General features: G+C 36.1%; 1 pseudogene; it reads left to right on the top strand.

Annotated features, from left to right (window-relative positions):
- Window positions 1-5,615, top strand: part of LOC102862899 — a 66,477-nt pseudogene extending 60,862 nt beyond the window's left edge.
- Window positions 5,616-14,238: the final 8,623 nt, after the last annotated feature.

The raw sequence follows: 14,238 nt of genomic DNA on the forward strand, positions 1-14,238 counted from the left end.
GTGGATTGATTCAGTGACTGGGGTAATCGGGATGGGTGTGTCAGAGGCAATGAGATTGGCACAGGATAGAGCACGGTTTAGGGCTGTTGCACATAGGGTCACTATGAGCTGCAAACGACTCGACAGCACATAACAACAACAACATGTGAGTCTATAACCAACAACCTCAATACAGTAGTAAATAAATTATGTTGCATTTGGAAATTCTGTAGTCAGGAATCTCTCCAATGCGCTAAAGAGCAAAGATAACGGTTTAAAAGCTAAGGTGCATTTTATCCAAACAACAGTCTTTTCATTTACTTGCTTTGTTTTTAATAATTGTTTGTGAATAAAGACAGTAGATGAAAAATTAATACCTTTGAGATGTGATGCTATGAAAGAACACTGAATATTCCAAAAGAACCAAAAATTATGTCTTACTGAGAGTATAATCAAGATGTTCCTTTGAGGAAAGAGTGATGAAACTTTTCCTCACATACTTTGGGCATGTTGTCACAAGGAAATGGATAGCAAGCTCAGAAAACTGGAGGGTCAGAAAAGGCGTCAACTTCAATTCTCCCTATCTAACCTGTACATCACTTTAAAAAATGTGTCATGTATGTCTTGTCTCACATACTTTGGGCATGTTGTTAGGAAGGGCTATTATTTAGAAAAGAACATTATGCTTGGAAAGGTGAAGAATTAGAAAAAGAGAGGAAGACCGCTAATAAAATGTACTGACACAGCAAGCGATTGTGGTAATGGGCTCAAGTATTTCAGAGAAAATAAGGATGACAAACCGTAGGTCAAAGTTCAGGTTTGTTGTTCATAGGGTCATAGTCAATTCGATGCTCCTGACAAAAACAACAAGAGTAATTTTGAGAAATAAGATAAATGTTAAACATATGGCATGAACACTCTTTATTTATCCACTATCTTGATGGGTTCATGCATTTCTTTTCACATAAAAAATGGGAACTATGTATTACTTATTCTTCCCTGGCCTTATGAACTTTTAAAAATGTATTTGCGAAGTGTGATAATTTGTGAAACATTTATTGAACACATTATTCCAGATAATGGTTTAGGCATAGTCACAGCTCTAAAAATCATTGTTCTCATATACTGATTGAGAAAGGACCAACTCATATCTAACCCTCCAGTGGATTTTCAGTGGCAATTATGGCACAGAAGAGATCATCCTTCTTTTTCAACAGAGTAGATGCTGGATTGGAACTATATACCTTTGACTTTGCAATTCAGCTCCTTACACACTAAGCCATCATTGAGTCACAGCTAAAAGGGAAGTGATATCATGAAGTAGTGAAGATTCAAAAAATTAAATTTCTTTCTTTAATTTTGGTCATTTGTGACAAAATTAGCTACATTATCATTAAGGTAAAGTTATATTTCTTATTTGAAATTATTCTTAACAAACTCTAAAATGTTATACCGTAAAATCATTGGTACATTGTACTATGTTGTTATTAGATGCTGTCAAGTCAAAACTAACTCATAGTTGACTCTCCAGTGGGTTTTCAGAGGCTGTCATGACACAGGAGAAGATTGCATATCTTTCTCTTGCCAAGCAGCTGATGGATTTGAACCATGAGCCTTTGGATTGGCAGCGCACCTCTGTACCCACTGAGTCACCAGAGCTCTGCACTATACTACAGTTAGAGTTTTAAAAATACATTGGACTTTTAAAATGTATCAAGTGATTTAATTCTATCAACTTAATTAATTCAATTCCACCAACTTTTGAACTCCACCAAGTGCAAAGCACTGTGGTAGGTGCTGCACTTCTGTCTTAAGGTGGCTTATTAATTTGTAAAAAAGACAGGCTGAAACAATATTTCTTTGAATAATACACAGTAGACTTTAGTTTTGGATAATATGAGAAATATTACATTTTGTACTTAGGAAATTTCCAATCTAGTTAGGGAAATTACACATGGATACAGCAAAAGGAGAAAACTTATCTAAGAGTAGAATTGGGACATAATACAAAGGTAAACAGATGAATGTTGTTTGTATAATGAATGTAGTCTTCCTAAAAGAATTGTCATTTAAGAGAGTTCACCAAGATTAAGAAGAATAGGCAGGTTAATGGGAATAAAAATCTTCTAGAAGAGAGGAAAAGAATAAATGCAAAGACATAATCTTAAGGTATTTGGGATCAAATGGTAGCCTAATTGGACTAGATACCTTAAAGCAATCAAAATCCCACAACTTGGTAACAGACTATGTCGTTGTTATTAGGTGCTGTTCAGTTGAGTATGACACATAGTGACTCTATGCACAACAGATCTGAACCTTGTCCTATCTTGTGGCATTTTTTTACTTGCTGACATAGTAGAGCCCATGGCTGTTGTCACCATGTCAATCTATCTGGTTGAAGGTCTTCCTTTCCTTCGCTGATCCTCCACTCTTTCAAGCATCAAATCCCTGTCCAAGGAATAAACTCTCCCAGAAATATGCACAAAGTATATGAGGAAAATACCTCATCATTCTTGCCTCTAAAGAGCACTCCAGCTACACTCTCTCCAAGGCATATCTGTTTGTTCTCTTGGCCATCCATGGAATGTTAAATGCTCTTGTCCAACACCACAGCTCAAAGACAACAATTCTGTCATCCTTATTCACTGTCTCGCTCTTAGATGCACAGCAATTGATCAGAAAGAGCATGGTCTAAATCAGATGTACCTTAGTCTTCAAACTGACGTCATAACTTCTCAATAATTTGGAGAGGTCCTTACCTTCAGATTTTCCCAGTGCAATGTGTCTTCTTATCTTTTGACTGCTGGTAACAAAGGTGTTAATTGTGGACCCAAACAAGATAAAGTTGTTGACAGTTCCAGTCTCTTCTCCATCAGTCATGATGTTGTTTATTAGTCCAATGGTAAGAATCTTTGTTTTATTGACATAGAGGTGCAATCCATATCGAAGGTCTCACATACTTTGGACGTATTGCCAGGAGGTGCTATTCCTTGGAGAAGGACAGCATGTTGGGAAAGATGGGGGTCAGCAAAGGAGAGTAATACCCTTAACCAGGTGGATTGACACGATGACTGCTACAATGGACTCTTGTGTGTCAGGAAATGTGAGGATGGAACAGGACAAACTAGGTTCAGACTTTTTGTTCATAGGGTTGCTATGAGTCATACTCGACTTGATGGCACCTAACAACTACAACAAGAATACATAAAAATAATTCAGTGATAGAAAGCAGAAAGTGGGAATATAAATAAATCATATTGATCATGTATTAGCAACCATTGGAGATAGGTGGTGTATAAGCAGAAAATAACCATGTATTTTCTTTACTTATGTAAAAGGATATGTCCTATTTCCCTACCTTTTCAATCCATATGCTGAACAGATCATCCAGGAGGCTGGGATCTATGAGAAGGACTGTGGCATCAGGATCGAAGGAAGACTCATCAGCAACCTACATTATGCAGATGACACAACCCTGCTTGCTGAAACTTAGGAGGACCTGGAGCACTTACTACAGAAGCTCAAGGACTGCAGCCTTGAATATAGATTGAAGCTCAACATCAAGAAACCAGAGCCTCAACACTGGGCTGATTAGCAGCATCACAATAGATGGTGAAGAGATTGATATTGTTAACAGCTTTAGTTTGCTTGGCTTCACAATCAACACTCTTGGGATCAGCAGCCAGGATATAAAAAGATGAATTGCATTGGGAAAGTCTGCTGTCAGGCACCTCTCCAGAGCACTGAAGAGCAACGATGTCAGTCTGGTCTTTACAATTACTTGTTATGCCTCAGAAAGCTGGACAATGACTAGGAATGATAGAAAATTGATGCCTTTGAGCTGTGCTGCTGGAGAAAAGTATTGAATATACCATGTACTGCAAAGAGAACAAGAACCAGGTGGTCCTTGGCAGCAAGGATTCTGAAGCTCCATCTGACATACTTTCAGCATGTTGCAAAAAGTGACCTATCCTTAGAGAGGGTCATCATGCTTGGGAGGGTAAAGGGACAGTGCTGGAGAGGAAGGCCCTCCATGAGATAGATTGATTCAGTGACTGGGATAGTGGGAGTAGATGTATCAGAGACAATAGGTTGGCTCAGGAGAGAGCAAGGTTCAAAGCTTTCGTACATTAGGTCACTATGAAACGTAGGGAACTTGATCGCACATAACAACAAAATGTAAGGTTTTGGAAATTTCTATAAAACTGTTAACAAAAAAGATTACTCTTACAATATATGTTATATAAAGTTTTCTTTCCTTTTTAGAGCCCTTTTCAGGCTGTATCTCTTCACTGACTGTTACCAATGTCTCTGAGCACAACTCGGCCTCTACCAGACTTGGACATCTCCACAATGGTTACAGACAACCACTCGACGCCTGTCATTTGATCTATGCCTCATTTTCAGAATTAATTTTCATGTTCCTGGTGACTCATAGTGCTGTGGTTCCTTCTTCCCCAGGTAGCAAATCACAGGAAAAAAGTGAACTGGGGAACCTAGAGAAGCCCCTGGGACCCTAAAGGTAACACCTAGCAGCAACTGTTCCTCACAGCATTCCTCTGTAAACAAAGGTAAAAAAAGTCAGTGAACCACAGCCTAAAGTGGCTCTGAAAAAAAGAAAGCAAAACCTGCAACTCCTGGAAGAGTTTTTGTCAAAAATTTGCCAAAACCTCAGGAAAAGTCACATTTGCCAGAGCCTGAACCTGAAATTATTAACAAGGAAAAACTTTCTCCTGCATGTATGTTGATGGATACTCCTCCAAGCCTGATGGAAACATCCAGATGTGACCCTGCAGAAAAATATCTGTGGCAGGCTTTCTCTGAAGTAATTCTTGCAGTGAGTGGTGTGGATGCAGCTGATGGAGCTGATCCAAACCTTCGTAGGGAATATGTGAAAGTTATATCTACACTTACCTGAGACAACTTGACAAAGAGCAACCTGTCTGATCAGGTCAAGAAGTCACTGGCAACACAAGAACCATCCTACTCGACTGTGTGATGCAGATTGAATTCTAGTTGTGTCAGGATTTCATGTATATGACTGTGTCCATCACTGGTCAGTTCATGCAGAATAACTGTGTGCCTATGAAGAGGCTGCAGCTTGGTGGTGTCCCTGCCATGTTTACTGCAAGCAACTATAAGGAAACATCCCCTCCAGAAATAGGTGATCTTGCATTTCTGACTGACCACACTTAACACCAAGATTCTAAGAGCTCTAAACTTTAGTCTGGGCAACCCTCTGCCTCTGCACTTCCTTGGCAGAGCATCCAAGATTAGAAAGGCTGAAGTTAAACAACATACTTTGGCCAAGTACCTGATGGAACTAACTATGCTGCACTATATAGTATGGTGCACTTTCCTCCTTCTGAAATTGCAGCAGGAGCTTTTTACCTAGCACTGAAAATTTCTGATAATGGTGAATGGACACCAACTCTACAACATTACCTGTTATACAATGAAGAATCCCTTTAAACTATATGCACTACCTGGCCAAGAATATAGTCCTTGTAGATCAGGGGCTTACAAAGCATGTGATGATAAAGAACAAGTATGGCACCTCTAACCATGCTAAAAGTAACACTCTAGCATGGTTGAGTTCTGTGCTAGATGTAGCCAATGCTGTGGCCAAGGCATGACTTGTGAACTTGAGTTGGAAATATTTTATCTGCAAATAAAATTGGCACTATCTGATGCCTATACATATTTTATATTACATTCACTTTTACTAATGTTTGTGACCCTTTTATTAAAATAAAAAGTTTTACAATAAGCCACATCATCATGAAACACTATCTCTTATGTAAATGATGCCAGTCAACTTTGTCCTTACCTAGGCATTTTAATTTTATAGGAACACTTTCATGGTGTGTTTACACAATTAAAATTTAATTTTAGAAAATAAAACACCCATTCAGAAGTTAATTGCCATGCCACCTATTTCCCTACCTTCTTGACAATACATTTTAAAAGTATAGGTAATTAAATTACATTTTACCACATTCAAGAACATTCATACAATAAATATTTATTCAACACTTCTTATATTCTATGTACATGTACACAGTATACATTTGAAGAACTGTCTGCAGTCTGTTAAAAATGTACTGATTCAAAAAAAATTTAAAAAAATAAATTTTAAAAAAATGTACTGATTCTAATGGATGATTTAAAAATGCCCCTGGATTTTCATTATGTAACAGGAAATGATGGTATTATCAGGTTAGTTAGCAGAATCAAATGCACACTAACTTTTAGTGAAAAATCATGGCTGATAATCAAATGTCTAGAGAAGCTTCTGAAACTGTTATGTATGGCAATTTCAATCTATAAAGTAAAGCAAGATCAACCATGAAAGAGGGATTCTTTGCTCTTAGGATATTTCTTAGACTGCTTTTATGTGAAAGGTGGTATTTCTAGTCTAAAACAGACAGACAGTCAAACAAAGACCAAAAATTAAACACCAAGGAGTACTGCAGTCCTAATTTAATTTTGACAAATTTGGAGAAATATGTGGTTTTAATTCAAATATGTCAAGGGGGAAATGCACACTTTTTTAATGAAAAGAATAAAAATAAAACCTATCAAACCCCTATTGTTCTAGGTATTCAAGACTCTACATAGAGAATTCTATAATAATAAATGCCTGGCTCCCTGACTACCTTTCTTTTTCTCTTCTTAAGAGAAAATAACCTGGAATGTTTTAAGTTTAAAAAAATGTCCTTCAGCTTGTTAATTTTGAGGCACTATAATTCGGAGTGATTCATTGCAGTCGTGAATAAGGAATGTCACCGAAATAGTGAGAAGGCCTGAACCACTTTAGAAATTAATGGACTGACTGTGATATACTGGTGCCTCTTTCATGCATCTATAATTGGAGTGCCAATTTATTTCCAATCATTTCAAGCACTGTAATTATAGAGCATCATTGTTGCCTGTTTAACATTCATATGGGAAACTGTCACATGAATGCTGGCCAGAGACCATTATTGTGCAACTGAGATCCATGGACAAAATATGAGGAAATATTAAAAGGCCTGGTTTCTCTTTCAAGGCCTGAGCCTTGGCCAAGGTGAACAGAATTAAATGAGGCAGTAGAGTTGCTGATGGGTTTTTAATTCATAAAAGTTTCTTTTTCAATGTACCATCATGCACTAAAAGAGCAGAAGAAAAACAAATATGACAATAGAAAATGTTTTTTTACTGGTTTGATGATATTTCAGTGGACTTTTTTTAGAATCTACTATGTGCTGGGTATTCTTCTAAATGTTAAAATTAAAAATGAAATAATACCACATATTCATATCATAACAACATTAATGTAATAAAAACTTGCTGTGGACTAAATACCAGGAAATTATCCCTCAAAATGGTTTTGCTAGATAATTTTGTTTCCATTTCAGATTTGTTGAAAGAGTAAGAGCAGATTTGTTGAAAAGCATGAACTGCATAGATAAAATAATTGCCAAATTTTCTCATAATTCTACGAAACAAATGTAAATCTTTGCAGAAATGTATCAGCACACTTTTCTCCCAGAGTGACTAGAGTTGCTGTTGCTTTTGTTGTTGTTATGTACCACTGAATAAGAACCAATTTATAGCTGATCCTCCAGAGGATTTTCAGAGGCAGTAAATTGTGCAGAAGGAGATTGTCCACCTTTTTCCTATGAAACATAGGATCTTGACCACTTGCCTTTGGGTTGACAGCACAACTCTTTATCATTCAGCCACCAGAGTCCTCTGTTGTTGCAGTAGGGTTAAATTTATTGTGAAATACATTTATGGGGTGTTGTTATATGCCATTGAGTTGCTTGTGACTCAGAACAACCCTATGTACAACAGCCCTGAAACCTGTTCTATCCTGTACCAAATACACACATTAATGAGTATGGAATTAAAAAAAAATAGTTTACAAAGATAGACAAAAAAGTACAGCCTTAGGAACAGATGGAGTAGTTCTATTCCATTCTATAGTCACCACAGAATCACAGAATCAAAACTGATTCATTAATAAAAAGTTTGATTTTCAGTGAAAATACTCCCGGCTTTGGGGACTTTTCTCTAATATGGTCTTATAACGAAATTCTGTCTTAATCTCAGTTACCAACCAACTGCTGTTGAATTAAATCCCTTTTAAAACATTGTTTGCGTTTATAAATTTCTTTCCTATTGTATGAATGTGCACTGGTGGCGTAGAGGCAAGAAGCTGTGCTGAAATTCTGAAGGCACACCATTCTCATCCATCAGCTGCTCCACAGGAGAAAAATGGGCAATCTCCTTCTGTGTGATTAACTGCCTCTGAAAACCCACTGGAGGGTCAGCTATGGGTTGGTTTGGACTTGACAGTAAACAACAGCATTGTATGAATGAGATCTCTTTCATCACATAGTTTGCATTTATCAGTTAGTTTCTTACTGCTTAGAGAATACCTTCTTCCTGTCTTTCATTCCGTACCTAGCCCCTAGGTTATAAAAGAAAACAAAACACAACCAGTTTGTGTAGAGTCATTTCAACTCATGGCAAGTCACATGTTGCAAATTAGAACTATATTCATAGAACTATATTCTCAAGGGTATGACCTATGAAAAGAAGATGCCAGGTCTGTCATCCAAAATGCTTCTAGACAGGCTTTTATCTGTCAACTTCCTGGATATCAGTTGAACATTAATCATTTGTGCCACTGAGAAACGCCTATCGAGTGGTACACATTGCCACTGAGTCAATCTTGACTTTTAGTGACCACATAAGACAGATAAGAACTGCCCCATAGAGTTCCTTTGCAAGGTTTGAAACACAGAAGCAAATTGCCTCTCTTTATCCCACAAAGTAGTTGGTGAATTTCAATAGCTGACCTTTAAGTCAGCTGAACATTTAACCACTATGCCACCAGGGCTCTAAGAAGATTTCATCTTCCTGAAGGACCTTTACACATGCAATAGAAGACATTTTCAAAGCTTTTCATTATTCTCTATTGTATAAAAAATAAATACCACCTTTTTAGGCTGATATTCAAGGCCCTTCAAAATGCCTTTGTGAGCCCCCTGTGGATCTACCATTCAATTACTAATTACACCTGGTATTGTAGAAGGAATGTCATTCTGTAAGTATGTCATTAATAACAGTGTGATTTTTTTTTTATTCAGCAAGTTATGATATTTGAAAAGTAGAAGTTTCATTCCAGTGGAATTACCAATTTGAGTGCCATATTTATCCTCATTATTATAATTGTAATGATAGTTTTGTGGAATATATAAAAGTTATTATTAAAAATGATAATAATTACTTTAGGCATGAGTTAAGAAATAATTATATGCGAGTAAATCAACAGGGGAAAGAAAATCTCCTTCTATTAAAGTTCATGGCCTTGGAAACCCAATGTAGGTCGCTGTGAGTGAATACAGAGCAGTGAGCTTTCAAACAAATAAATTGATAAGGAAATCAAAGCTTAAACAAGAGAATATGAAATAGGAAAGTTTCTCAGATAGTAGGGGGTATCGAAGAAGCAAGAACGGTGAAAAGAATTTTAATTCAACCATATCCCAAAACTTTCATCCCTCCCAAAGTGGAGCAAGATTGATGAACTAAGCACTTTGGATCCAATCGTGACAACTGAGATAATATGTGCAATCTCTCTTTTCAATTTAGACATAAGTTCAAATCTATGTGGTCTCTTCATAGCATAACCATTACAATGACTAAGATTATCATTAAAATAGTGGTGGTTGATGTCAATCCACCATAGTCCACAGAGAGTTTTATTGCTAAGTCAGAGGTAGTGCCTCTCTGACAGTTCAGATTCACGACAGGCCGTGAGTTAAAAGGGGCACAATCCCCTTAAAGAAATACATACAGCCTGGAAAATCCACTGAAGAGTCATCTGTAAGTCAATTTTGACTCTCAGAAGCAATAAGAAATGAAAATTAGTGAAGCACAAAGACAACTATAAAAGGTAATTGATATTAATAAATCTACAATTGAAGCTAAACCAATTACTGAGTAGAAAAGAAGGTCTGAAACTCTAAATTTGTAACATTACTCTTGTTGTGCACGATCAAATCAGAACTGACTCATAGCTGACCCTACAGTGGCTTTGCAGAAGCTGTAAATCACACGAGGAAGTTCCCTATCTTCCTCAAGGGGAGCATCTGATGGATTAAAACCACCTGCAGTTAGGTTGGTAGCAAACTCCTTATTTACTAAATCATGAGAAGGGATTAAAGAAGAAAATCAATAGCCCCAGTGTCTTTCCTGGGCATTGTTGGTTACTTTGCAGAATTTCGCTTTATCATGATAAAAGCTCTAATATCTATATTATTATTAGAAATTAGTAAAATAGCTCATAAAGGCCAAAGAACTTGTCCAAGAACAATCACCTAATAAATTCAAAACAGAAATTTGAACACAAAATTTTAGAACTCAAAAGTCACACATCTTCCATTTTTATTTGCATTCTCAGAAGAAAATTAGAAAAAAACGAATAAGATATTAAATGAGGCTTAGACATTTCACACTGGCATGCAACAGGTCTGAAGAAAAAGAAAGAATTTTATACTGAAAAATATTGAAACCTACAGCGTCCCTTTACAGCAGGAAGTAGCTAAGAGAATACGCCGTCCCCTTTTCCTTATGAATCAGGGTGAAGTCTCTCTCAAGGAGGGGTGATAGGGAATGGCAAAGGACACATTGACAAAGGAGATTAATCAGAACTGGCTTTGACAAGCACTGTGGCAATTGGACAATTAAAACAGACTTTCTGTTTTAGGGGGGAAGAAAAACGAACTGGGAAGGAGGGTAGAGAAAATAGTGCAACAATGAATGAATGAAAACCCCAAATCTCTGTAAGTGTTCATTAAAATTAATAAAATTTAATAAAAGAACAAACAAAAATAACATTTCTCAGCTCCAAGTCAATGACAATGAGTTGTTAGTTTTGGTTTTGAGTTTGTTTTTACTTTTACTCAGTGAAAAGGGGCAATTTTATTATTGTATGTAGATATGATTGTGGATATATGCAACCGTGGGGGGGAAATAATTTTAAGTAAGTTTTAAAAAGTTAAAAATAAGCAAGTCTTTGAAAATTGTAATGTCAAGTATTTTTGTCCTTCAAACCAATCCTTTTGCTCTAAATTTCCAAATTACTGAAAACATATTTATTAGGCTGTTAACTTGATATACGCACACTAAATGTTATAATGTTTTCAAGACATACAAAAACAGAGCAAAGCATGTTTTTGGACATGAATATAGACTTGCATAACAAAATATAAATGAGTAGCTATCTGTGGAGAAGAAAAAATAAAATATTTTTTAAAGTTGTAATCCTTAAAAAGTCCTAGCCAAGAGAATCCAAGAGCACATTAAAAGAATAAATCATCCTGTTCAAGTCAGATTCATAACAGGTATGCAAGGATTTTCCAACACTACTTATGATCCACCACGTCAACAAAACAAAGGCTAAGAACCACATGATCATCTCAACTTATGCAGAAAAGGCTTATAACAAAATACCATTTACTGATAAAAGCACTCAAGAAAATAGGAATAGAGGAGAATTTCCACAACATAATTAAGAGTATATACGCAAATCCAATAGCTAAAATCAGGCTCAGTGGAGAGTGATTAAAGGCATTCTCCTTGAGAACAGGGACTAGACAAGGATGTTCACTATCACTACTCCAAATCAATTACAGCATCTTTAAAAATTAGGCTAGAAAAACTGGACATCTATCTGCAGAAAACTGAGACAAGATCCACATTTCACACCACACACAAAAACCAGCTCAAGGTAGATCAGCAACATAGGAGTAAAGTAAAAAACTATAAACATCCTCAGAGGAAAGAAAAAAAAAATAATAGAAACAAATCTAGAAACCTTAATCTGAGGCATGAACAGGCTTTCAAATATAACAAAAAATGTACAAGAAGTATATGAATAAATGAATAAGACTTCTAAAAATCAAACTCTGTAAATAAAAAAAATCTTCAACAACATAAAAATAAATCACACACACTGTGGAAAAATACTTGGTAATGACATATCAGATAAGGGACTCATATGTAAAATTGAGAAGAATTTCATAGCTCAACAAGAGAAAGATTACAAACTGGGAAGAAGATCTGAAAAGACTCTTCACCAAAGAAGCTATCCTAAAGACAAAAAAAAAAAAAAAAAAAACCATAGAGAAATGCTCACGATCAATAGCTGTTAGAAAGATGCATATAAAACAACAATAAAATATCATTTCACCTCGGTAACAATAGCAAATTTAATCAAGACAGTAAACATCGATTGTTGATATGGATGCAGAGAAACTGCAACACTCATACACTGCTAGTAAAAATTACTATGGAACGTAATCTGGCATTTCTTCAAAAAATTGAAAAGAGAAACATCCTTTACTTGATCCAACTATTCTACTACTGGAAATGTTCCAATAAATAAATAAATCAGAGCTGTGACAGTTGTATGCAAAACCCATGTTTATTTTAACATTATTCACAACAGCAAAGAGAGTGAAGCAGTCCAAGTCCCAATGGAAAAATGCCTGGATAGAGAAGGGGGTATATTCACAAAATGGAATACCATCCAACACTGAAAACAATGAAGAATTCGTGAAACACCACACCACATGGATGACTTTAAATAACATTATGTTGAATTAAATAACTCAGGTACAAAAATACAAATGCCATATAAGATCACTGTTATAAAAATAGGATGATTATGGGTTGTGGGAACTGTTGGCTAAAAAAGGAAAAGTATGGATCATAAAGAACATTGTGTGGGAATGGGTGAAGAGACGTTCAATCAATTCCTTTATGATCAGACATTATGTATATTGCAATTAACAATCTGAAACAGAACATGACAAGGAACTGATTGAATTGGTGGGAAGAGGGAGCTAAGAAAAGTTTACACACAGATAAAACCAGTTGTGGTGGGTTGATAAGGAAGGGAGGAGAGAGAGAGGAAAGAGAGTAATGAATAGAGAGGTAGGTGAAGGCAAAGGGAGGTTTCAATGAGGTTTCACTAAGACGTTGTAAGTAATGGCTTTAAACTATTATAATAAATGTTATAAAATTAAATGTGAGTAATTGAATCAAAAACTTTAAAAAATAACAATCTCTAGTTCCCACGTTAACCAGAGGGTTAAAATATCAGGAACAATCCTTATTTTAATGATGCCACAGAATGGAGAATCAGTACGTATCTTAACCGACATTCCATTAAGGTATCTGTTAATTCTTCCACTCTATGATATTAACATACTTAAAAAGATCTAAATGATAATATGCGAATAACAGCAAATAACTGGCCATAAATACAGTAACAATTGTCATTGTGTTTTTATGTATCTTCAAATTTGGAACCTACTCATAGTCTGACCCTCCAGTGGGTTTTCAGAGGCAGTAAATTGCATGGAAGGAGATGGATCATATTTTGCCCATTGGATAGCTGGTGGATTCTAATTTAATACCTTTGGATTGGCAGCACAACTCTTACTACTAAGCCATCAAGATTCCCTAAAATAATCAGAAGATTAGATTATCAAATCATATTAAGGGGTAAGGACAATAGAAGCTAACACATCAACAATCTTGTAAAACAAGTCAAATTTTCATGAGGAAATTTAATGAAGACAAATGTAAACAATTTTCTTAGACTCTAAAAATCAAATACATGAGTACATGATGATTAAGATGTTGAGTAGTTTCTGTTTATATAAAAAAGACCTAAACATTTTCCCTGACAATAAGGTCAATACAAGTTGATACTATAACATCAAGATGCCAAATTGAATCTTGGACTACAGTAATCGAGGTGTAATATTCAAGAAAAGAGATGCCAGTCTCAGTGTGTTGTGTCATGATTGGTGACAATTGTTGTTGTTGTTGTTGTTGTTGTTGTTATGTGTCATCGAGTTGATTGCAACTCATAGCAACCTTACATACAAGAGCTCTAAATGCTGTTCTATCCTGTGCCAACCTCTCCATCTCAAATGCACTTATTCCCACCGCTCCAGTCACAGAATCGATCCATTTCACCAAAGGTCTTCCTCTCCTTCATCTCCCCTCCACTCTGCCAAACATGATGTCCTTCTCCAAGGACCAGTCCCTCCTTGCAACATGCCCAAAATATGTCAGATGAAGCTTCAGAATCCTTGACTCCAGGGAACACTCTGGTTTCACCCTCTCCAGGACAAACCTGTTTGTTCTCCTAGCAGTCCATGGTATATTCAACACTCTTCTCCAGCACCACAG

Source organism: Elephantulus edwardii, unplaced genomic scaffold (genome assembly GCF_000299155.1).
Source record: "Elephantulus edwardii isolate Elephantulus edwardi_28Jun2011 unplaced genomic scaffold, EleEdw1.0 scaffold00025, whole genome shotgun sequence".
NCBI classification, from domain to species: domain Eukaryota; kingdom Metazoa; phylum Chordata; class Mammalia; order Macroscelidea; family Macroscelididae; genus Elephantulus; species Elephantulus edwardii.